Source organism: Podarcis erhardii, assembly GCF_964252035.2.
Source record: "Podarcis erhardii genome assembly, chromosome: 1".
In the NCBI taxonomy this organism is placed as follows: domain Eukaryota; kingdom Metazoa; phylum Chordata; class Lepidosauria; order Squamata; family Lacertidae; genus Podarcis; species Podarcis erhardii.
The window spans coordinates 121,561,219-121,584,182 of NC_138497.1; the positions used below are offsets into that span (position 1 = coordinate 121,561,219).

The 22,964-nt window shown below is 41.8% G+C and overlaps 1 protein-coding gene across 7 annotated transcripts in view; it reads left to right on the forward strand.

Moving 5' to 3' along the window:
• GULP1 (GULP PTB domain containing engulfment adaptor 1) overlaps nt 1-22,964 on the forward strand; it is a 182,269-nt gene that overhangs the window by 64,047 nt on the left and 95,258 nt on the right. For 6 of the 7 annotated variants that reach the window (XM_081847732.1, XM_081847734.1, XM_081847733.1 and 3 more), the window contains exon 2: nt 10,392-10,517. The gene's annotated coding sequence lies outside the window, so the exon portion shown is untranslated. Of the gene's footprint in view, nt 1-10,391; nt 10,518-13,099; nt 13,256-22,964 lie in introns of those variants that run through there. The other variant, XM_081847731.1, reaches the window with a different exon arrangement.

The window sequence follows — 22,964 nt, forward strand, 5'->3', positions numbered from 1 at the left end:
TTGTCAATATCTTTAGCGCAGGGAGAAAAAGGTGGGGAATAGCACAGGCAAGTAACGAGGAGGCTAAGCAAAATTGGCACCTGGCAGTGAAAAAGGCAGGAGGGTAAACTATAGACAGGAGTGCCAGCTTGGCCCGGTGACTGTGGGTGCCTGGGGCCTTGGGTGCCATGCAGTGTGTAAAGCCCTGGCACTGAAATTTGTGGGTGCCTGGCCCCTTCATGGGGAATTTTGTGGGTGCTTGGGCACCTAGTGCCCCATGGAGTTGGCACCTATGACTATAGAGAGAGAAAGTAGGGTGAGCAAGGATTTTTGTTGTTGTTGCTGTTTAGTTGTTTAGTCATGTCCGATTCTTCGTGACCCCATGGGCCAGAGCACGGCAGGCACTCCTGTCTTCCACTGCCTCCTGCAGTTTGGTCAAACTCATGTTTGTAGCTTCAAGAACACTGTCCAACCATCTCATCCTCTGTCGTCCCCTTCTCCTTGTGCCCTCCATCTTTCCCAACATCAGGGTCTTTTCCAGGGAGTCTTCTTTTCTCATGAGGTGGCCAAAGTATTGGAGTCTCAGCTTCAGTATCTGTCCTTCCAGTGAGCAATCAGGGTTGATTTCCTTAACAATGGATAGGTTTGATCTTCTTGCAGTCCATGGGACTCTCAAGAGTCTTCTCCAACACCATAATTCAAAAGCATCAATTCTTTGGCAATCAGCCTTCTTTATGGTCCAGCTCTCACTTCCATACATCACTACTGGGAAAACCATATCTTTAACTATACGGACCTTTGTTGGCAAGGTGATGTCTCTGCTTTTTAAGATGATGTCTAGGTTTGTCATTGCTTTTCTCCCAAGAAGCAGGCGTCTTTTAACTTCGTGGCTGCTGTCACCATCTGCAGTGATCATGGAGCCCAAGAAAGTAAAATCTCTCACTGCCTCCATTTCTTCCACTTCTGTTTGCCAGCAGGTGATGGGACCAGTGGCCATGATCTTCGTTTTTTTGATGTTGAGCTTCAAACCATATTTTGCGCTCATGAGCAAGGATAAAAGGTCCCAAATCAGTAATTTCTATAAGAAGAGGGAGAGAAAGGAATCTTCCCAAAGCCTCATTAAAGAAACAAAATCAATTGCAGATAACCATTTGGTTTTTTATCCAGATATCTCCATTTACAGGTTTTGTCATTTCTAAAGAGAAACCAATTTATTGGGGGGTGGGGGGCAGTACAATCATAGCTTGGAAGTCAAATGGAATCTGTTCCGGAAGTCCGTTCGACTTCCAAAATGTTTGGAAGCTCCTGCAGCCAGTTGGAACCCGCTGAAGCCCCATTCAATGTTGGCTTCCAAAAATAGTTTGCAAACCAGAACAGTCGCTGTTTGCGGCGTTTGGGAACCAAAACATTTAAGAAATAAGCTGTTAAAAAACCAAGGTATGACTGTATGTAGTAAAGTAATTCAGCTTTCTAAAATTAAAAAGAAGCAGTATTCTTCAACATCTTCTCCTCCCCTTGCCAAAGGGTACTATTCTACTTTATTGCTTTATTCAGGCAAGCGCTATTATTCCTTACAAAAGATTGTGCTCCAAGTAAACCAGAGAAGATGCCAGAGAATTTATTACATTTGGGAAGTCATAGCCTTTATTGGACTCTTTAAACACCTGTAGCAACTATGTGTAAGCTGGGCAATTATTCACATTCAGAAGCCCCAGGAAGCAGGTAGTTACTTAAAGCAAGAATAAAAGAACTGACTTTACACTTAAACAATTTGTTTTGATACCTGCTGGTTCTTTTCTTGGTGGAAATAATTAGAATAGGCAGGCGCTAATGCTACCTTTACTGTTCTCTTTAGGAATTGGAAATCTGCCTTACTACAATGAAGCAAGTTTATTCAAGTTAATCAGAATGAAAACATATGTGCTGATCCCCTCTTGACTGTAGAATTAGAGTAATGGGGGAAGGTGGTTTTGTTATCTAAGGATTCAGTGCTAATAGATTTTGCAATACTTAACATGCAGTTTTTATTCATAGGGCACAAAGATTTCATGACATAGTGCTCCAGGGTTTGCACGTAGAAGAAATCTTCTAATCTCTCTTTCCATGTATGGAAAACTAGAGACAGCTCTCTCTGTCATTCATTCATTTGATTTCTACATGGTTTGCAACCATAATATAATAATAATAATAATTTATTATTTATACCCCACCCATTTGGCTGGGTTTCCCCAATTACTCTGGGCGGCTTCCAACAGAATATTAAAAACACGATAAAATGTCAAACATTCAAACTTCCCTAAACAGGGCTGCAGTCGGGTGTCTTCTAAAAGTCAGATAGTTCTTTATTTCCTTGACATCTGATGGGAGGGCATTCCACAGGGTGGGCACCACTACCGAGAAGGCCCTCTGCCTGGTTCCCTGTAACCTCACTTCTTGCAGGACCTCAGTGTCTGGGCTGGATGATGGAGGTGGAGACGCTCCTACAGGTATACTGGATCGAGGCCATTTAGGGCTTTAAAGGTCAGCACCAACACCTTGAATTGTGCTCGGAAACGTACTGGGGGCCAATGTTGGTCTTTCAGGACCTGTGTTATATGGTCTCAATGAAACAAATACATACCGTATTTTTCACTCTATAACACGCACCCGACCATAACACGCACATAGTTTTTAGAGGAGGAAAACAAGAAAAAAAAATATTCTAAACGAAACAGTGGATGTATGATTTTTGTGGTTCATGCTGTGGCCACAGACATGTGATCTGACGGCGAGTTTGGGGTAGCCCAATGCAAAAATCCTGAGGATCCATGTGGATTCATGCCTTGTAACCACGTTTTTGCACCACTGCGGCCCCAGGCAACAGTGGGTGCGTTTTTTGTGTGTGCAAGCTGTAGCCATGGACATGCTATGTGATCTGATGGTGAATTTGGGGTGACCCAGTGCAAAAATCCTGAGGATCCATGTGGATCCGTGCTTTGTAAGTGGGGAGGGAAGGAAAAGCACTCAAGGGACAAGGAACACGCGTGGGGTGGGTGGAGAAGGATGCTGTTAATAATGCAGAAGAGGGGTATAAGAGGAGAAGGCTCCTCCCCTCTCCCGCTTTGCTCCTTTAAAGGCTCTGCTTCTCTCCCTCCTCCCCAGCTCGCTGAAAAACTTTGCTACTATTTAGCCAGCTGAGTGGGGAGGAGAAGGGACAGAGAGCCTGCTTGCGAAAAACTTTGCTGCTATTTAGCGAGCTGTTCTCTCCCTCCTCCCCGGCTCGCTGAAAAAAACAGCTCCGGACTTGTGTAAGCGGTTCCTCTCCTCTCCCGCTTTGCTCCTTTAAAGCAAGCAGGCTCTCTGTCCCTCTCTCCTCCCCACTCAGTGGCTCTTCTCCCACTTTGCTGTTTCAAAGTGAGCCACGGAGGAGGGAAGGAAGGGGAACCATGGATCCTCTGCTCACGACTGCAGCAGATCCCCCTGCCATCCGTAGGCATTCACTCCATAACACGCACAGACATTTCCCCTTACTTTCTAGGAGGAAAAGAGTGAGTGTTATGGTGCAAAAAATACGGTACTTAAAATACCCACTAACAATTCCATCATAGCGTTAAAACATCCTCAATTAAAATATACAATAAAACAATTCAGTCAAAAAGTGTAATGTTTTAAATCTATGTAAGCCTAAAGCATACATCTGTACTGTATCCACTGTGCAAGGTGATAAACAAAGTTATTCCTGGGGACTTTGATATGCCTAAAAGATCCCCTTTTAGCTTTGCGATAAGGAAGCTGCAGTACCAGGAGCGTTCATATTCTTCTAAAAACTGTAAATGTGAGCAGTTCTCTTTGCTTTATTCTGTATGCTGAAGCTTGTGTGTTGTGATATGCTCGTCTGAAGGACAAGGATGTTAGACCTCTAGTAAAATTATCTTCTTATCTTCGTCCCGGCTGGGCCATTTGAGAAGAGATTTACTGTGGCTTTCAGTGACAGAGGGTGCATTTATAATTGCGATCACCAGCCAGATTGCTTCAGCCAAGGTTGAAATACATTTACATTTTGTAACCATTATCTGTAATCTGTTGTTATTGGCTTTAATGAAGGACATGTGCGGCGTGTCAGAACGTTACACGCAAAGGATGATTAGAAGACCTTTTTGCAGTGTAAGCCGCAACACAGTATATCGGTCTCATTCGTCTGAGGGACACATTCATATTTTGAACTAATAGTTCTGCTAGAGTATCTGTGCTGCTTCTTTAACCACTTCCCAATTTTCTTTTTCTTTTCTTTTTTTAAAAAGCAACCCATTGGCAGTATTGATGGTAGTGCATTCATTGCTACCACTATCCTCACGGTAGTGTCTCATGCTACACTGGGTACCAAATCAGTTGTAAAGGTATCAAGCAAGGCCTAGCATAGCATAAAGATAAAGGTAAAGGACCCCTGACAGTTAAGTCCAGTCGTGAACGACTCCGGGGTTGCGACGCTCATCTCGCTTTACTGGCTGAGCGAGCCGATGTTTGTCCACAGACAGTTTTTCCGGGACATGTGGCCAGCATGACTAAACCACTTCTGGCAAAACCAGAGCAGCACACGGAAACACCATTTACCTTCCCGCCAGGGTGGTACCTATTTATCTACTTGCACTTTTGGGGGGTGCTTTCGAATTGCTAGGTTGGCAGGATTAGTTGTAGTTTCTGGGTCACCTTCAAAGGTAGCCCCAGGTAGAGCGGATTGCAGTAGTCCAAGTGGGAGATAACTAGAGCATGCATCACTCTGGCGAGATAGTCCGTGGGCAGGTGGGGTCTCAGCCTGTGTACCAGATGGAGCTGGTAGACAGCTGCCCTGGACACAGAATTGACCTGCGCCTCCATGGACTCCCAGGCTGTGCACCTGGTCCTTCAGGGCCACAGTTACCCCATTCAGGACCAGGGAGTCCTCCACGACTGCCTGCCTCTTGTCCCCCCAAAACAGTACTTCTGTCTTGTCAGGATTCAACCTCAATCTGTTTAGCTGCCATCCATCCACCAAGCCTCTCCAGGCCATTTCCAGTATTATTTAAGAACTTACGTATTCATCTGCTTTTTTGTTTCATGCTGTTGGTGTGCACTTAGATGCTGAATGGCTTGGTTGTTGATGGCTGCAGTGATGAAAATCAGCCACTGATTCTCATCATTGCAACCTCACTGCAATATTTATTATATTCGCAGATAGCATTGTGTGATATACAGCTTACTTCAGTTTCCTTGTTCTGTGAAATAACAACTTTTCAGAGGAAGCCAAGGTGCGACACAATCCTTGTTTTGATAATGCAGTATCAAACCACAAATAGGAATGTAGCACTCCTTAATACAGGAGAGCCTTTCTCTTTCAGTGAAAGTAGAAGCCTCATGGTTTAGACCTTACTCTATTGTCTCACTGAGCAACGCTCCAAAACACAGTGCTCAAAAACTTTTCTGGTCCTTTTTTCTTCCAGTTAGTGCTTCAACAGCCCCTGTTTCTTGTGGAAAGGTTGCAACTTAATTGGTTGCCAGGACTGTTTAGTTCACCTAGTTAAGCTTCTTATCAGAAGTCCACATTTCTCTGGCAATAGAACTTTTGACTTAAGTTCTCCAGGCTGATCTGTGCTTATAGTATTCTCTGCCCCTGCTTACCCCCACCCCAAAACTCTGCTTGTCCTGCTTCCCTACTTGTTACTTGTCTCAGGAGGGGGGCAGGGAAACTATATCTAACAGTCTGCTTGCATTTTTCACTTCTGTCTACAACATCTAACGTTGTATAGGAAATCAAGTTTGCGTGTGACTTGTATTTGAATTCTAGTGCCGTAAATGAACAGTTTGGATTAGTGATATGCATCTCCCTGGTTCGATGTGGAAAGGACCGGACTCAAATGAGATCATTTAGACAATTTGAATCATGCCTGAATTCATCTCATTTAGGTCTGGCCCCATTCCAAGCGAACAGCTCATCATGTTCCCAATGATGTCATCAGACGCATGATGGGGATTGGAAAACTTGCTATCCCTCCTTTCCCAGGCTTAATTACTGCAGTTGATATACTGCGAAGACTGGTCCTCTGCTTTCAATTGGTCAACAGAGCAGTGCCTTCTGCTTAATATGTTTCAGACTCAGGCCATGGATTTGAAGAAACTTTGTTGTGAAGGCCCACTTTTCTGGTGTGGATTTGAATGCGGCTGCCTATTCCCCATGCCCTGACACATGCACTTGGGGCACTTCACGATTGAGGGAGTATTTGAACTCAAGACCTACAGTTTGAAGTCCAACATTGCATAATGTTGTATGATGTAATAGATGCAAATCCTTCCAGCTGACTAAACAGCAGGTATAACACTCTTGTGTTCGTTTATCAGGAGCAGGACTGTCATAATGATGAAATGGTGTAAAAGAAAAACCACACATTGCAGCCCCATCTCCATCTTTCAAAAAGCCATGCATATTTGGTATCTGCATGATATACATCATTAAATACATGGTGTAGGGTTACGAAGACATAATGAAAATAAGTGAGACAAATGTGTGTGATTAACAAAACTGACTTTCTTCTGGCTCGGCACAATAAACACATAACACAATTTTTTATTCTTTTTTAAAAAAGAATTATGCGTCAAGATACACTGTAGATATCTTGAACCTCTTGAACTGTTTTGTTTGTAACATTTATATAGAGTCATACCTTGGTTTTCAAACAGCTTAGTTCTCAAACATTTTGGCTCCCGATTTTGGCAAACCTGGAAGTGACTGTTCTGGTTTGTGAACGATTTTTGGAAGCTGAATGTCCGACTGGACTTCCGGGGCTTCCGATTGGTTGTAGGAGCTACCTGCAGCCAATCAGAAGTCGCGCTTGGGTTTCCAAACATTTTGGAAGTCGAATGGACAGATTCCGTTTGACTTCCAAGGTATGACAGTACTGCCTTTTATCCAGGATTTCAAGGCAGTGGGCAAAAAGGCAACACGTGAAGCAGTAACAAAGACATTCAAAATAACCAGCAGATAAAACACAATAAGGTTATGATATACTTTTGAAAATGTTTTGAATTGCCTTCACACATTGCATACTATGGAATTCATTAGCACAAGATGTAGTGATAGCCATCAACAGTGCAGAACCAGAGATACTCGACACATGATTATAATTCAGTTGCAATGTCAAATTCCAGTTCAGATGCTCTAGAACTCAGGGTATGCAGAAGTTGGCCCCTCCTATAAAACAAAAAGGGGGAAAACTCCAACTCTTAATGCTTAAATACCATTGCTGTTCATATTCCTGAATAAGTCCATTAAAAATATGCAAAAGAAATGAATAGGAATTCTCAAGTGCTTATTTTCTCTCTCTTATAAGATAGGATTTTAAGAACAATATTTACTTTGAAGTTCTTATTAATTAATTTTTTTTTATTAATTAAAAAAAAACAGGTACAAGAATGTTTGGAACCATTATAGCGTAGGTAGTACATTGTGGGTGTTAAGGAAAATAGTTAATGAACCTATTGTTACTGCTGGCAATTATGAAATGTCATGGAAACCATGGTGCTCAAAGGCCAAGTAACAGCATTGCTTGGATTCAACATGAGTCCTCAGGGGAGAAAAGCAATTGTCTTGATAAGTTTCACTTGCCTTTAAATAAACTAATTAGAATCTGTATGCACGTACTGGACAAGGAAATGAGTTCTAGCAGAATCCCACTAAGACATAATTTTCAGCAGGGTTCCCCAACTTCCCAAAGGAACTTTTTAGGGGTTTGGGGGCTGCAATGTGGGTGATAGGACTGGAGAAGAAAGCCCCCCTCTGTGAAGTTACAATGGTTCATGGTTTGGGGGTGCAAGAATCTATGCTGTGACATATTTTAGAGGAAATGTCGTCTATGACAGCACCAGCCATTAAAAAATGGATCCCCCCCCCATTTATCTTCTGGAAACTATTGCCCTTTAACACAAGCTTGGTACATATATGAAATTCTGGATGTGTGTATATGAACATACAACATGTGTGCTGGCAGTGTACATGTGAGTCCAGATGCACACATCGTAATGTGTGGTTGCAATAGTTTCAGATGGGAATGTATATTTGAACAAAGTGATGTTGGGATATCTCAATTTGTGTGTTCATTCCAGTGTTTTTTCATGTGCAGATTATTTTGATTCACCTGCTGATTATTATTTTTCCTAATGGAAAATAAATTTGAATGAACAGTTCAGAGTAATTTCAAAATAGCAATTTCCACTTTGGAAATGTAACTTGGCTTGTTACCTTGGCATCCTTAAGTACCCTGTATAACTTTTATCCTGGCTAGAAGAAGCAGACTGTATTAAGCAATATAGTAAGAATTGTAGAAATAAATCATATAAAATAAGAAAAGCCATGCCATTTGCATAATTTATGTAGGTTGCGTATTCAAGTCTTCCTCACTGCAGAATTTAGTTTACCCTAGTGCAAAATTCCTGCTCCCCAAGGGATAGAACTCTTCAATGTCATCAGTAAAACAAGTAAAAGGAATTAGTGTTCTGGACTCATAGACATTTTCTATATTGGTATTCTCTGTGTTGCTGTTACCCATTTGAGAAAGAAATGTAGAATTCTCTTTCCAATAAAAACCTGTCAGAAAGTTTAAAGAGGATACAAGTGCTATGTGCAAAAGTCTAGAAATGGGCAAACTTTCAAAGATTGTCGTGGAAATTCATCAGGTTTCCCCCACAGACTGGAAGAACCTGGATATGTTTTGTGAGCCAATTGAAGGGAAAATGCTCCCGCTTGTAAACCCTTCCCTATCAACTCCCACAATTAGTCTTTTGCAGTCACTTACCTGACAAATGCTGGCAAGCAGGTGTGCAGGGAGAAGAAAGGAATATGGTTTGCCCTTTCCTCCCTCCTTCTCAGTGTCCCTGATCCATAGTGGGTGGCCTTCACCCTGATGGGCTGCAAAACCTGGCGATCATGGGAGAAGTAAATTCAGGGCTGCCGCCTTTGCCGTGGTCCACCAGGTGTGGCATCCTGGCATGCTGTTTATCCTATCAAGCAGGGGAGCGGTTGGCGCTGTGGTCTAAACCACGGAGCCTCTAGGGCTTGCCAATCGGAAGTCGGCGGTTCAAATCCACACGATGGGGTGAGCTCCTGTTGCTCTGTCCCAGCTCCTGCCAACCTAGCAGTTCGAAAGCACACCACTGTAAGTAGATAAATAGATACCACTGCGGCAGGAAAGTAAACAGTGCTTCCATGCACTCTGGCTTCCATCACGGAATTCCATTGTGCCAGAAGTGGTTTAGTCATGCTGGCCACATGACCTGGAAAGCTGTCTGTGGACAAACACTGGCTCCCTCAGCCTGAAAGCGAGATGAGCGCCGCAACCCCATAGTCACCTTTGACTGGACTTAACCATCTAGGGGCCCTTTACCTTTACCTTTTTACCTATCAAGTAAGGAATGAGTAGTAGTAAAATACCCTCTTTCTCTGTGCTCCGATGTTATGGGTCTGTTCAGGGGGTTGGCAGGGGTTGGCCAATTAGAATACAGATTCTAATTCTATTTCACATGTCTCTGCCAGGGACTTGGCAGAGACATGTGAAATAGAAGGTAGAAAATTTTCTTTGGCTCATATTTTGATCCAAGCTGAATATTGAGTTATTATTTGCATTTATTAGTCACTAACTTTGATCTCAACCCTAACTCAAGAGAACGTCATTCGTAGTAAAGTCCTGCTCCTTATCTTTCTGCTCAAAGCTCCTGTCACAGTACCCTCACATAATTGAAACATAATCCTCTGCAATTCAGACCAATTTCTTGCAATAGACCAGGGTGGTATTTTTAATTTCCACGTCATCACAATAGTACTTCTGAATGTACTTGGGTATTTATGATAAGTCCCTACCCTCACAAATGCAACTCTTATCACTCTTACCATTTTTCAGAGGGATAATAATGTTTCATTGAAATGTTCCGGCTAGCTTTATTTTAAGCATAAAAATGTTCAACCATCTGCTTTTAAGGCTAAGGGTATATAGGCAAGAGAGATGCTTGCCACCCAAAACATGTCGCTTGTATTTCCATGGGCCTTGGTTACTATTTTCTTTGCCCATATTTTTCCAAAAAGCAAGAGACCAAGGGTGTGGTTCTCTGTGTTCTGCATGTCTACTTCCTAACAAAACTAATCTGAGTGGATCATCTATAGATGGAGCAAGAGAATATTTTTTTAGAGTTAACGTTCCCTGAAATATTAGACAAAAAAGCTTCATTGGGTAGGGCAATCCAGCCTCTTTTGTGCTGTGAGTTATCTTCCGGCCTTTCAGTGTGTGCAAGCATTCTGAAGGCAATTAATAATGCCTAGCATCTTCAGTCTCAAGAGGAAAAGAGGAGGGGGCTTTGTTTTCTTTGGTGGCACACTAGCTTTTCAGCTGATGTTTCTTATTTCATTCTTTCAGCACACTCAACATAGAAGACATTAGAATACAGTGCCATGAGGACAAACATGTTGACAAACAAGTGATTTGTTTCCCATGAAAACAAGCTGCTGTTCTGACCCTTGGTGAAAATTTGGACCCATCACGGTAAGAGTTTAACGTTTAACCGTTTGTTAATGTGAGCAGTACAAGTGCTGCAACGCTAGAAGTCATCACACGGTGTGAACTTTTAAAACGACTGCTGTGACCTTGTCAGACAAAATTGTAAATGAAACTGATCCATCTTAGGACTGGTACACACGATATATCGTTCTTTTAATTACATATAACTGGATGTGTGAACTTTCTTCTTTAGGAAAAATATTGTATTTGGAACAGTATGGATGACAGGAAAGTTTTGATCCATGCTTTTGAATCTTTCTTGGCTGTTCCCCAATTGCATGTCGTCATTTTATACTGCGATTGAATGATGATCATGCAGATGTAATTTGCCCTTTAATCAGATTCTTTTTTTTTTTTTACTGTTCTAGAGACATTGAATCAGCACCAATAGAAATGAGATGGAAAGTTTAAAAAAGCCTCTTGAAAAAAATGTTACTATTATGAATAAATGGTATCTCAGATGTTTCCATTTGCCTTGATGGTAGAAGCATGTATCTCCAGAGTTCAGATTTTGGTCAGCTTTCTACTTAGTATAAAAGCGAATACTATTTATGTAGCCCATCCTAAATCATGGTCTTAATTAAAAGAATGACAGGAGAATATTATGTATTAAATTTCATGGGTGACTCATTTTCCCCCATAACTTTTTTATATCAATAACACTAATTTTTTATTCTTGTTAACTTTTAATTTTGGAATGAATCACAAATATGATTCATAAGTGCAAACCTTTGGCCTGACCACTGGCAGTAGGACAGTAGGAAGGGCCAGATTTTGGGTTCTATTGGTGGTCACAAGGCAGCTGTTTCCCCATTCACAAGCCCAAACTGCAGTTTTAGAACGTTGCACTTCTGTGGTAAAGGGGTCCATCTTGCAGGAATTAGGGTTCAACAGTATTTTTCACTTTGCCATGGTGAGTGGGAGGCCAGACACTGGTGAGTGAAGTGAGGCTGAGATGTCTTCTGAACCAAAAAGCTATAGAGGAGGTGGGATGAACACTGCCCCATCTTCAGACTTCAAAGCTCACCCAAAGCCTGGAATTCATTTTGGCTTTGTGCCCGCTGGGCACAATTGCAGAAATTCCACATTTTGTATCACGTGATGTAAACTCATCAAAACATCTTTCAGGCAGAGCAGGCTGAAGCACTTTCCTCTCCAGCTTTGAACTGGAGGAGGAGAATAGAAGCATATGGGTTTGCCTCTATGCTTGACAGGTGCTCTGTGCACCTGATCAGAAGATGAGGTTGTGCAAGCCAAAGCTCTTTCTCCTGCCTTCAGCTCTGAAGTGGGAGCAGAATCCTTCTCCATGTCTCCAAGCTTTATCCAGAGCAGGAGATTTCCCCCTGATCTCATGCTGCACTTCAGAGATAATAACAGGGGGCCAGAGTATGGGGTCTGTGTGTTCCTTGGTGACAACTATTTTTGTTTGGTCAGCTTGCGACGACAACACTCTCATTCTAGGGCTACACTTGGGCTACTGTTTTGTGCTCTGGTAGCTCTACTGCAGATCAGATGAACCTAGAATATGCATCAGTTTTGGGGGGCTCTTCCATTCATTCAGTTAACGTGCATAGGTAAAGGTAATGGTAAAGGACCCCTGAACAGTTAAGTCCAGTCAAAGTTGACTATGGGGTTGTGGCGCTCATCTCGCTTTTCAGGCCGAAGGAGCCGGCGTTTGTCCACAGACAGCTTTCCAGATCACATGGCCAGAATGACTATAAACTGCTTCTGTCACAACAGGACACCATAACGGAAACCAGAGTGCACAGATATGTCATTTACCTTCCCACCATAGCAGTAGCTATTTATCTACTTGCCCTGGCATGCTTTCAAACCACTAGGTTGGCAGGAGCTGGAACAGAGCAATGAGAGTTCACCCTGCCGCAGGGATTTGAACTGCCAACCTTCTGATCAGCAAGGCCAAGAGGCTCAGTGGTTTAGATCACAGCGCCACCTGCATCCCTTTACCTATACCTTTACCTAATGTGCATATGACAGTGGGGTTGGCATGATGGCAGAAGACTTTCACGTTTCGTTCCTTTGCATGTCTGTAACATGAATATGCCTATATGAGCTTCTTTCGGCACAGGGATTGCTCCATGTGTTGAGAGTTCGCTGTGGAAGGTTTGTGTACCTGTTTGTGTGTCTGCATGAGATTGCTTGCAAAGTAGTGAGAATCTGCCACCCTGAAAATCAATAAAAAGAATTGGCAAGCAAAGAGAATCTGTCACCCTCATTACATTGTCCAGAGGAGCATCAATAACATCCAAACAGAACGACAGTCTTTCTACCTTAAAGGCTCTGGGGGGTCAGTTCTCTACAATTGGCCATTTAGTGAGGTGTTGAGCAAAAGGGACACATGCCAGAGTGCTGACAGCCTTTCTGAAGTCCACGCAGAATGGAAATAAATGGCAGCTTCTGAACCGGCAGTGCCTCACTTGTCTGAACAAAAAAACTCTTGGCTTTCTTAGCCATTCTTTTCGCTAGGCCTACCTTCTCCTGTTGCTAGGCGACAGCTCACAGTGGCTGTTATTTCTTGAAGGCTTACATAACTGTATGGGAGTGAATTACTATGCTAGATAAAGTGTTCCAGTTCCTGTGAAGATACCAGTCCCCTCTGCAACTCGGTGTTTTGTTTTGTTTTAAAAATTTGCTCTCTTCTTTGCCCATGCTGATCTTTTGTATGTCCATAGACCTCTAAACAGATTGTAATCCATCTACAGGTAAAAGTTTTCTGACCACCTATTGGTTTGTCCCCACTTTTCCTGAAAGTTTGACCATCAATCTCTGTTTTCGGGTTATATTCCTAACTAAAATCTGTTTGGGAAATGTTACAAATTGGACTAGCAAGGCTCTTCTATCATAAAGCAAAGAGGTTGAAACTTACTTGTGAGAAGAAACTTCTATATATGTATATTGAAGGTTGTGGTTGTTGTTTTTCCTGTGACGGAAAAGTCTGCTTAAAATGCTGAACTGAACTAAATTTATGGCCATTAATATAATATACATAATTAGGCCTTTAATTCCCCAACCCCTGCTCTTCATTGGAAAAAAAAATCTGAGTTCAAAAGATAAGGCTGAAAACACATTTTTCCTGAGCTGTCATCTAGTTGATTTCTCATCAACCCTTTATTTTCAATGCCCCCCCATGTTTCTTCTGTACCATCTAACAACTCATTACAGTGGTACCTCAGGTTACATATTCTTCAGGTTACACATGCTTCAGGTTACAGACTTCGCTAACCCTGAAATAGTGCTTCAGGTTAAGAACTTTGCTTCAGGATGAGAACAGAAATTGTGCTCCGGCGGCATGGCGGCAGTGGGAGGCCCCATTAGCTAAAGTGGTGCTTCAGGTTAAGAACAGTTTCAGGTTAAATACGGACCTCCGGAACGAATTAAGTACTTAACCCGAGGTACCACTGTATATTTTTCAAACCAAAGAAAAGGACATCACTGTAGCACCATAGCTTCCTTGTAATGTTGAAATACAAGTACTGGAAATTTGTTGTTGTTGTAATAGTCATTAACACTGATATTTTGCAAAGCCCTGGGAAACTCATGCAACTTCTTCTCTGTTTCTCCCAAGTTGTATTTAACTTGGGTGGAGCCACTGGACTTAGAAGACAGATAAAGGTTGTGTACTGGATTTCCCCTTCTCAGCCTTGGAAAGCAACACACATGAGTTGCTTGACTCCATCAAAGTCACAGAAGGCTTGGGAGAAGGGGAGAAGGAATCTGCTTCTCTTGTTCAGATTCCTACAGATCTTTTGCAAAATACAGTCCTCTCTAGCTTCTGAAACTCTAATGACTGGAACAAACAATATAAAAAGCCTCCATCGATTACATTTCACTATAAAAGATATTTGCAAGAGGTGGAGACCTTTCCTCCTTTCCTTACATTCCCAATTCCCCCCTTCAACTTACGTAGACAGACATTGCTGGTCTTGAGATTAAGCACAATGTATTAAATGCAGGCGTTTCAGTTGGAAAATTCCTTTTCTTATGAAGTCCTCATGAACATTTGCCTGCTTTTTAGAATGAATGTCTCACAATAAACACATATAGTATGTGATATACACAAATTTGCAACCAATTCCCCCTAACATAATGTAAGTTTGTATGCTGTTTTCACTAAAATATATGTTTTTATGCAGACATTACCAAGTATTTGCAGTTTTGTACATGTTATTTGGTTGTAGAACAGCATTGCAAAATTGAGATAAGTGCAAATTTCAAAAGACCACTGCAGTTTGGTTCACATATTGTCTCAGGAAGTGTGAATTTAGTAGATTTGCATTTAAATGCAATCTGAATCAAATTCTCTGCCTCAAACACATCCCAATTTCTGCTCCCAAACCACCACTGTAATTTTGCTTGCAGCTGAGAATTGAAGAATGATGTCTTGGCAAAGCTAAGGAGTCCAAATATGGAAGGAGCCCCAAACCCTCTTATTTCCCCCATCCCTTCTTAGTTCTCTTAAGTAATTTAAAATGTTTGAATGGAAAGCATTGGATTTTGCAACTTTTATTTGGAGCTGAGTACAAATATTGGGGATAAAACAGGGTGGGCACTTTTGGGTTCGGTAGATGATGTGGGTAGAGGTCAACTGGGTGCCATATTTTTCGCCCTATAAGACGCACCAGACCATAAGGCGCAACTATGGAGGAGGAAAACAAGAAAAAAATAATCTGAATCTCAGAAGCCAGAACAGCAAGAGGGATTGCTGTGCAGCGAAAGCAACGATCCCTTTTGCTGTTCTGGCTTCTGTGATAGCTGCGCAGCCTACATTCGCTCCATAAGACGCACACACATTTCCCCTTACTTTTTAGGAGGGAAAAATATGGTAATTGTTTTGTGAGCAAGAGACTCACCAAGCCTGGCAGTAGCTGACAGAGATCACCTAAAATGAAATCATAAATGTTTCCCGTTACAACCGTTATATTGTTTTCCTAGCTATACGATCAGATAAAGGCTTTAGATTTTGCAAGCTGGGATAGTTTCAAGCTACATCCATAGACAGTGTGAGGAGGCAGTTGACTTGTGTCCATGGAGTTGTATTAGGGAGAGGTTTTGTTGCCTGGACTGATGGAGATCAATGCCTAGTTTGCAGCCATCATTTTGTGCATCATTGCCGCTGATAGAGATGCAGCCTCTGGGGTTTGGCTGCCAGTTTACGACAAGGTGACTGATGCCTTTCATGTTTGTCTTGTAAAAAAAGCACATATTTCTGTTGAAGAAAAGGACACAAGTACTGTGCAAATACTCCACAATTCACATGCACTATTGACTGTTAGTAATGTAGTGAGCAAAGATTGACCTCTATCATTGCTCTATAAACAGAAGATGTCAAATTAGGACAATAGCCTTGAATTTACAGCTCCTGACATAGCTGCTGAAGCCTTGAGAGATCACTAAAATTTAAGAGCCCTTCCTGAAATTATTCGTTTAGGAGGATGGTTTCAACACAGTTTTCTTTAAACCTCCCTTTGTAGAAGTTTTAAGTCAAGCTTTGCAGCTAATTTTGTTACAGGTTTTGTAGATCATCTTGCTGTAGGGTTTTTTTTGTCCATTTTCCATTGCTTATTAAGCTCTTTCCACATACATACCAAGGCAATTTACAAAATATAAGAAAAACTGATTGACTGCTGCTGTGTGGCCATTTCTGTGCTCATTTGATTTATTAGCCTCAGTCTGGCAAGCAGGTGCTTGTTCTGAAGAATAAAGGCTCAATAATTATTGGAGAAATAAAGAATATTACCGGTTCATGCTTTTGATTTGACCCTTCAGAAGTTGTATATGGCTGTTAATAGGCTAACAAAGAAGAATTCATGATGGGTTGTAAACTTAGTAGGGGTTGGGTCTCTAGAATATCCCTATATCATTTCCAGTTAATATAATTTCTTATTTCTAATTAATTGTACTTCCCATGACTTATCGATGGCAGATTTTGGGTATTAAAATTTCAGCGGTACCCTGTGTGATGCCCACCCCACCTCTTGCCTTTTGTTCTGTGGGGCTGCCCCCTTTGGTACCTTCTCAGCTCAGTGCCCAGTGTGGGCAATCTTCCCTAAACCACACTTCCCTAAATTTACCTCTGGTCTTATGATATAAGGTCATAGGTACTTTGCTAAAGAAGCTGGGGAAAGGGATAACATATGCAGAACCACTTTTGGAGCTAAGAATAGGGAATGTAGATAAAACTGTAGGAGTCATCATTGCTTAAGGTTATTATTTTAGAGTCTAGTTCCAAACTAACTCAAGTCAAATAATTAATAATAAGGCACTGTGGGTTAAACCACAGAGCCTAGGACTTGCTGATCAGAAGGTCGGCGGTACTTTGATGTGCTTTCGAACTGCTAGGTTGGCAGGAGCAGGGACCGAGCAATGGGAGCTCACCGTTGCGGGGATTTGAACTGCTGACCTTCTGATCAGCAAGTCCCAGGCTCTGTGGTTTAACCCACAGCACCATCTGCGTCCCGTCTTATAGACTGAAAAGTACAGTAAATATAATGCTGTTAGTAAGTTGTTGTTGTTTTTAATGCAGACACTTGGTAGCAGCGAAGAGTTCTACCTTCTGGTATTTCTGCAGAAGTTATTGATTCTTTGTCACATAAAGCATTCTCACATAAAAAGGCAAATAGACTCTTGTGAAGTCTCTTTGCAAAATGCATGAAGAACTTGCTTGATTCCCCCCCCCCCTCCTTTCTTCATCCACGTGGGCCTTATTTCATTGCTATATCAAAAGATTGCTTTTTTCTTCTGAAGAACTTGTTTTCTTAGAAAGCTGGTTTTGTTACCAGAGTCTTTCTGTTAATAGTATTTGAAGTGATTTCTTGGTGCAATGACAAACAGTGGTCTGTAATTTCGAGAGAGATGAGACTGCTAATGTCGCCATAGCACAGTATTGCATGACATAACCTCATTTCCACAGTTCCTGATGGTGAAGTGAGGATGCCTGAATCAGCAATAAAATTGTAGGTAAAGTAAAGGTGCTCCCAGTATTCCTTTGAAAGTTCTAGTGGCTTGCCAGAGCCAGAGTGTATAACAACTTAAACACAAAAAGAAGCTTTTGCTCTGTCATGATCCAAAGGGTTGTTTTAGTTTGCTTAGTATTGTCATGAGCCCGAGGGCTGCTCCATTTTGTTTTCTGGGGGTTGGTGTGTTATAAAATCAATACCAGTGTGGAGAGACTGGGAGCAGGAAACTAGCAAATTAGTAGAGCCACAAATAAGTATGAATAAAGGACATGAGGATATGGAGATAAATATGTGTGTGTATATGACTTGGCAGAAACCTCGCTTAAAACTATTGCTGTCTAGAGGATGTAAAAAGTAAAGGTAAAGGTACCCCTGACCATTAGGTCCAGTTGCAAACGACTCTGGGGTTACGGCGCTCATCTCTCTCTATGGGCCGAGGGAGCTGACGTTTGTCCACAGACAGCTTCCGGGTCAAGTGGCCAGCATGACTAAGCCACTTCTGGAGAACTAGAGCAGCGCATGGAAATGCTGTTTACCTTCCCACCAGAGTGGTACCTATTTATCTACTTGCACTTTGACGTGCTTTTGAATTGCTAGGTTGGCAGGAGCTGGGACTGAGCAACGGGAGCTCACCCCGTCACAGGGATTTGAACCACCGACCTTCCGATCGGCAATCCCTAGGCTTTGTGAAAAGGGCCCAAGAATTACCTCAGTGGCCTTGGGTTGTCTCCAAAGTAGCACAAGTGGAAGACAGCTTATGCAACAGGTACAGTGGAACCTTGGCTGTCAAATTCTTCGTAAGCCGACCACCGACAACCCAGAAGTGAATGCTTCCATTTTCAAATGCGCTTCAGAAGTTGAACGGCTTCTGAGGTGTGTTTCTCCATTTTAAAAAAAGGAATTTGCCAACCGGCAACTGCGCCTTGATTGTTGAAAATTTTGGAAGTCGAACAGTCTTCTGGAACAAGTTATGTTCAACAACTGAGGTTCTACTGTATTTCTCTTTTCTCTCCCCCCCCCCCGTGGCGACCAAAAAGCTTTTTCAGATTGTGGGGTCAACCTACTGAACACTGGGCTGTGTTACACAGAGGGGAGCACCTGAAATTGGGTGAAAGAAACTTGCGCCGCCTGAAATGAAGGCGAAATTAAACAAACCTCCTTGTCTGACAGATGAAGATAAGATGACAAACAGCTGTCCCAAGTAGCAGTCACAAAATCCCTCTGGGCATGCTCAAGTCCTTGGGCACATTTATAATACTGCTCAGGATCCCAGTCTTCATCTGTCAAGTGAAAATAAATACAGTGGTACCTTGGGTTAAGAACTTAATTCGTTCTGGAGGTCCGTTCTTAACCTGAAACTGTTCTTAACCTGAGGTACCACTTTAGCTAATGGGGCCTTCTGCTGCTGTGCTGCCACCACGCGCGATTTCTGTCCTCATCCTGAAGCAAAGTTCTTAACCTGAGGTATTATTTCTGTAATTGCATTGTTCAAATGATTATGTCCTCATATCCTGTGTCATTCTGTAAAATATCTTGTATAATTTTGTTCGCTGTTGAGAAAAATCTACATACAGTCATACCTCGGGTTGAAGTTGCTTCAGGTTGAGCGCTTTCGGGTCGCGCTCTGCGGCGACCCGGAAGTAACGGAACATGTTACTTCTGAGTTTTGCCGCTTGCGCATGTGTAGACGGTCAAAATGACGTCATGCACGGAAGCAGCGAATTGCAGCCCACGCATGTGCAGACGCGGGTTGCATTTACTTCAGGATGCGAATGGGGCTTTGGAACGGATCCTGTTCGTATCCAGAGGTACCACTGTATACTACATGGCTTTTTGTGGCTGCAGACACACTGCATTCAAAGCACAGTTCTGTTTTTCAGAAACAAATTCCAGAAGTTTCATTCACAAGGCAAAAACCCAAGGCTCCTTAACTAAAGTAATCTATTTTCCTTTTGTATGCTGCCTTCTTCCCCATATTGTTGTGCTATAAAATATGTTGCCAAAATTTGGTTTGAATTATAACAGAGTGGTGCTCAGTATTTCGATGAATCTCTTCAAGGAGTCTACTTAAATATGTATAAAAATGGCTATATGCTAAAGAGAAAATTCTCTTGAGATGATCCAATGAACATTTCTGTTCTTACATGGCATGCCAATAAATTGTAGGGAATGTTAACCAGGAGCTAAAATGTTCCAAGAAGTTACAAAGCAGCTATTTGAAATATCGATGTTATCTGTTTTAAGCCTGACATAAGTCTTAATCATCTGATTTTGTGTAATTATCTAAATAAACTTTGTTGGTGCTTTGAACAACTCCAGCTTTTTAAGTGCAAGATAGAAAATTGTTTTCTTATCTCCATAATGGCACCATGGGTCCCAACCCTTTTTTGTTGTTGCTGTTCTGGAAAATTTGTTGTTGTTGTTGTTTAGTCGTGTCCGACTCTTCGTGACCCCATGGATCAGAGCACGCCAGGCACTTCTGTCTTCCACTGCCTCCCGCAGTTTGGTCAGACTCATGTTTGTAGCTTCGAAGACACTATCCAACCATCTCGTCCTCTGTCGTCCCCTTCTCCTTGTGCCCTCCATCTTTCCCAACATCAGGGTCTTTTCCAGGGAGTCTTCTCTTCTCATGAGGTGGCCAAAGTATTGGAGCCTCAGCTTCAGGATCTGTCCTTCCAGTGAGCACTCAGGGCTGATTTCCTTAACAATGGATCGGTTTGTTCTTCTTGCAGTCCATGGGACTCTCAAGAGTCTCCTCCAGCACCATAATTCAAAAGCATCAATTCTTCGGCGATTTGCCTTCTTTATGGTCCAGCTCTCACTTCCATACATCACTACTGGGAAAACCATAGCTTTTACTATACGGACCTTTGTTGGCAAGGTGATGTCTCTACTTTTTAAGATGCTGTCTAGGTTTGTCATTGCTTTCCTCCCAAGAAGCAGGCGTCTTTTAATTTCGTGGCTGCTGTCACCATCTGCAGTGATCATGGAGCCCAAGAAAGTAAAATCTCTCACTGCCTCCATTTCTTCTCCTTCTATTTGCCAGGAGGTGATGGGCCAGTGGCCATGATCTTCGTTTTTTTGATGTTGAGCTTCAGACCATATTTTGCGCTCTCCTCTTTCACCCTCAATAAAAGCTTCAAATGCGGTGTTGAATGCCTCTCAGCATTTGCCTCATTACGTCGATTCTTTCAGCGTGTTGTAAATTCAACAAATTTACAGAATTTGAAGGGTCTACAAACAGAATTCCCAAGTCAATAAGCTGGATTTCCCAAGTCAATAAGCTGTTTTTCTTCTCAAATGTATTTGCTTCGCTTTTTCTTGTAATTTTTTTTTTTGTATTTTGTGTCCAAATGAAACTCAATAAAGACATTATAAAAAAAAAAAAAAATAAGCTGGAAAGCACAAGGAGCCATTTTACAGACTCTCGAGTGGCAATCTGAGTATGATCAGAAGAAATAAAACATGCAGGGCAAATGATGCTGGAAGTTGTCTACTGAGGGCTCACCCACATTTACGTTTTGCCCTACACTTTCTAGGTACAGGTCAGCACTTTCTTGATTCATGTCCAGTCATTTCCACCCCCCCACCACCACTTTCCCTAGGAAAGCCAGCTCTTTAACGCTGAACCAGAACAAGCAGAATTTTGGTTTTTCTGCAGAGATGTGTTCTTTTGCAGATAAAAGTGCCAGGGTATGGAAAAAAGGGCTTGGACAGGGGGTTTTATAGTATGGACCTACACCTAGAAATGCAGAGAGAGAGAGAAATAAGTGTGGATGAGCCCTGAGAGTTAATGGATGGCAGGGAAGCAGTTCTTCACCATGCCTGAAATTTAGGAAAGTTTGAGCCCAGCTTACGATCTGGGCTGGGGGAGTTCATTGAAAGAGTTTCCAAAAGAAGTCAGGCAGCACACCGCCACCTCTGTATCACCTCATTTTCTGAATCACTTACTTTGAAGTAGCATCTCCAGTTTTATCTGGGTTTGGGAACCATGCAACTGGTGAGAAACAACATTAGTTATCTATTTTAACCTATTTATCTGCAGCAGTTCATTTAGATAATAAGAGGGATTCACAGAATGCAAACAGAATGCAGTATGAGAAGATGAACATTAAAAATTAAACCACAGAAACACTGAAAAGAACTGTCTGGAACAAGATCTCTCCCCCCCCCCACCCAAAGAAAAGAAAAGCCAAGTTCATTTCTTTTCTAAGCAAAGGTAAAGTTCTGAAGCATGATTAAATAGAGCATACATAGCCTCTCAGCATAGGTAACTTGTACAACTGATCTTAACATATTAGATAAGGGACGTTTTTCAAGTGAGGGTGTGATTTTACCCAGAGTTGAGCTCCGGAACGATTCACTTGGGAAGGCTATCGCTTGAATGGTATTAAGTAATAGAAGAACAAGGTGTCTAATTTTGACTTTCCTAATTTTGTGCACTCTTGCATTTTTATTAAAAGATAACTATAGTGCTGGAGTTTTGACTTCTGTTTGAGTTTTTCTGTGAAGGCCTTGTTGCAAGAGTAATCTGAACTCATCTACTTCTTTAGCTGTACTTCCAAAAGTTTACTCACTTTTCAAGAAATGCATGGCAAGCTGGCTTTTGCTGCTTTCTCTCCCCCCCCCCAATCTCACTTCTTTCAAAGATACAAAATTCTTCTGAAAATCTTTCCCTGAAACTTTATGTGGGATGCCGCATGCAGAGCCTGATGCAATTCCCACAGAGACAAAGCAAGTCTGCGTGCATAGATCTCACTCCATTGAATTACCCCCTGGCAACGCCTTCATACTTCACTACGGGCAGAAAACCAAAGTCAGTCTGTTCTGCTGCTGTAGTGCAATGTGCTTGGTTGTCTTCTAAAGTTTCACTGAACACCACAGTGATACCTAGTGAATATAATAACTTATAAGTCAAGCCAGAGAAAGAGAAAAATATGGGAACACTGATCTGCTGAACCGGCAAAGATCAAATGAAAATGTGTGGGTTTTTTGTTTGTTTGTTAAAATGCAACTTAAAGTTACTTTCGATTATAGCAACTATGAAATCATTTATGTTGCGATTCAGTGTTGGTTATACTCAATGTAGACCCATTGGAAAAACGAGCAGGACTAACTTAGGCCTAATAATTTCAGCAGAGTAAAACTGAATTGGATACAACTGATGTCACTGAACGTGACTAATGTTGGAAATCATGCATAATATCCTGATTTTAGTATTCAGTGGTTTCATTAAAACAACCACCACCCTTCAATAAATAACTACTGAAGGATTTATTATGCATTGGCACAAGGCTTTAAACATTCTAATAATCCTAACAGTGCAAAAGTCATGCATCATTCTTTTAATACAAATTACCATACATAATTTAATCAAGGAGCTTAATCTGCGTAACCTTCTGTTTAGCAGATCAGCTATATTAAATAAGGCTTTGTCTGCTTATATACTTATTTA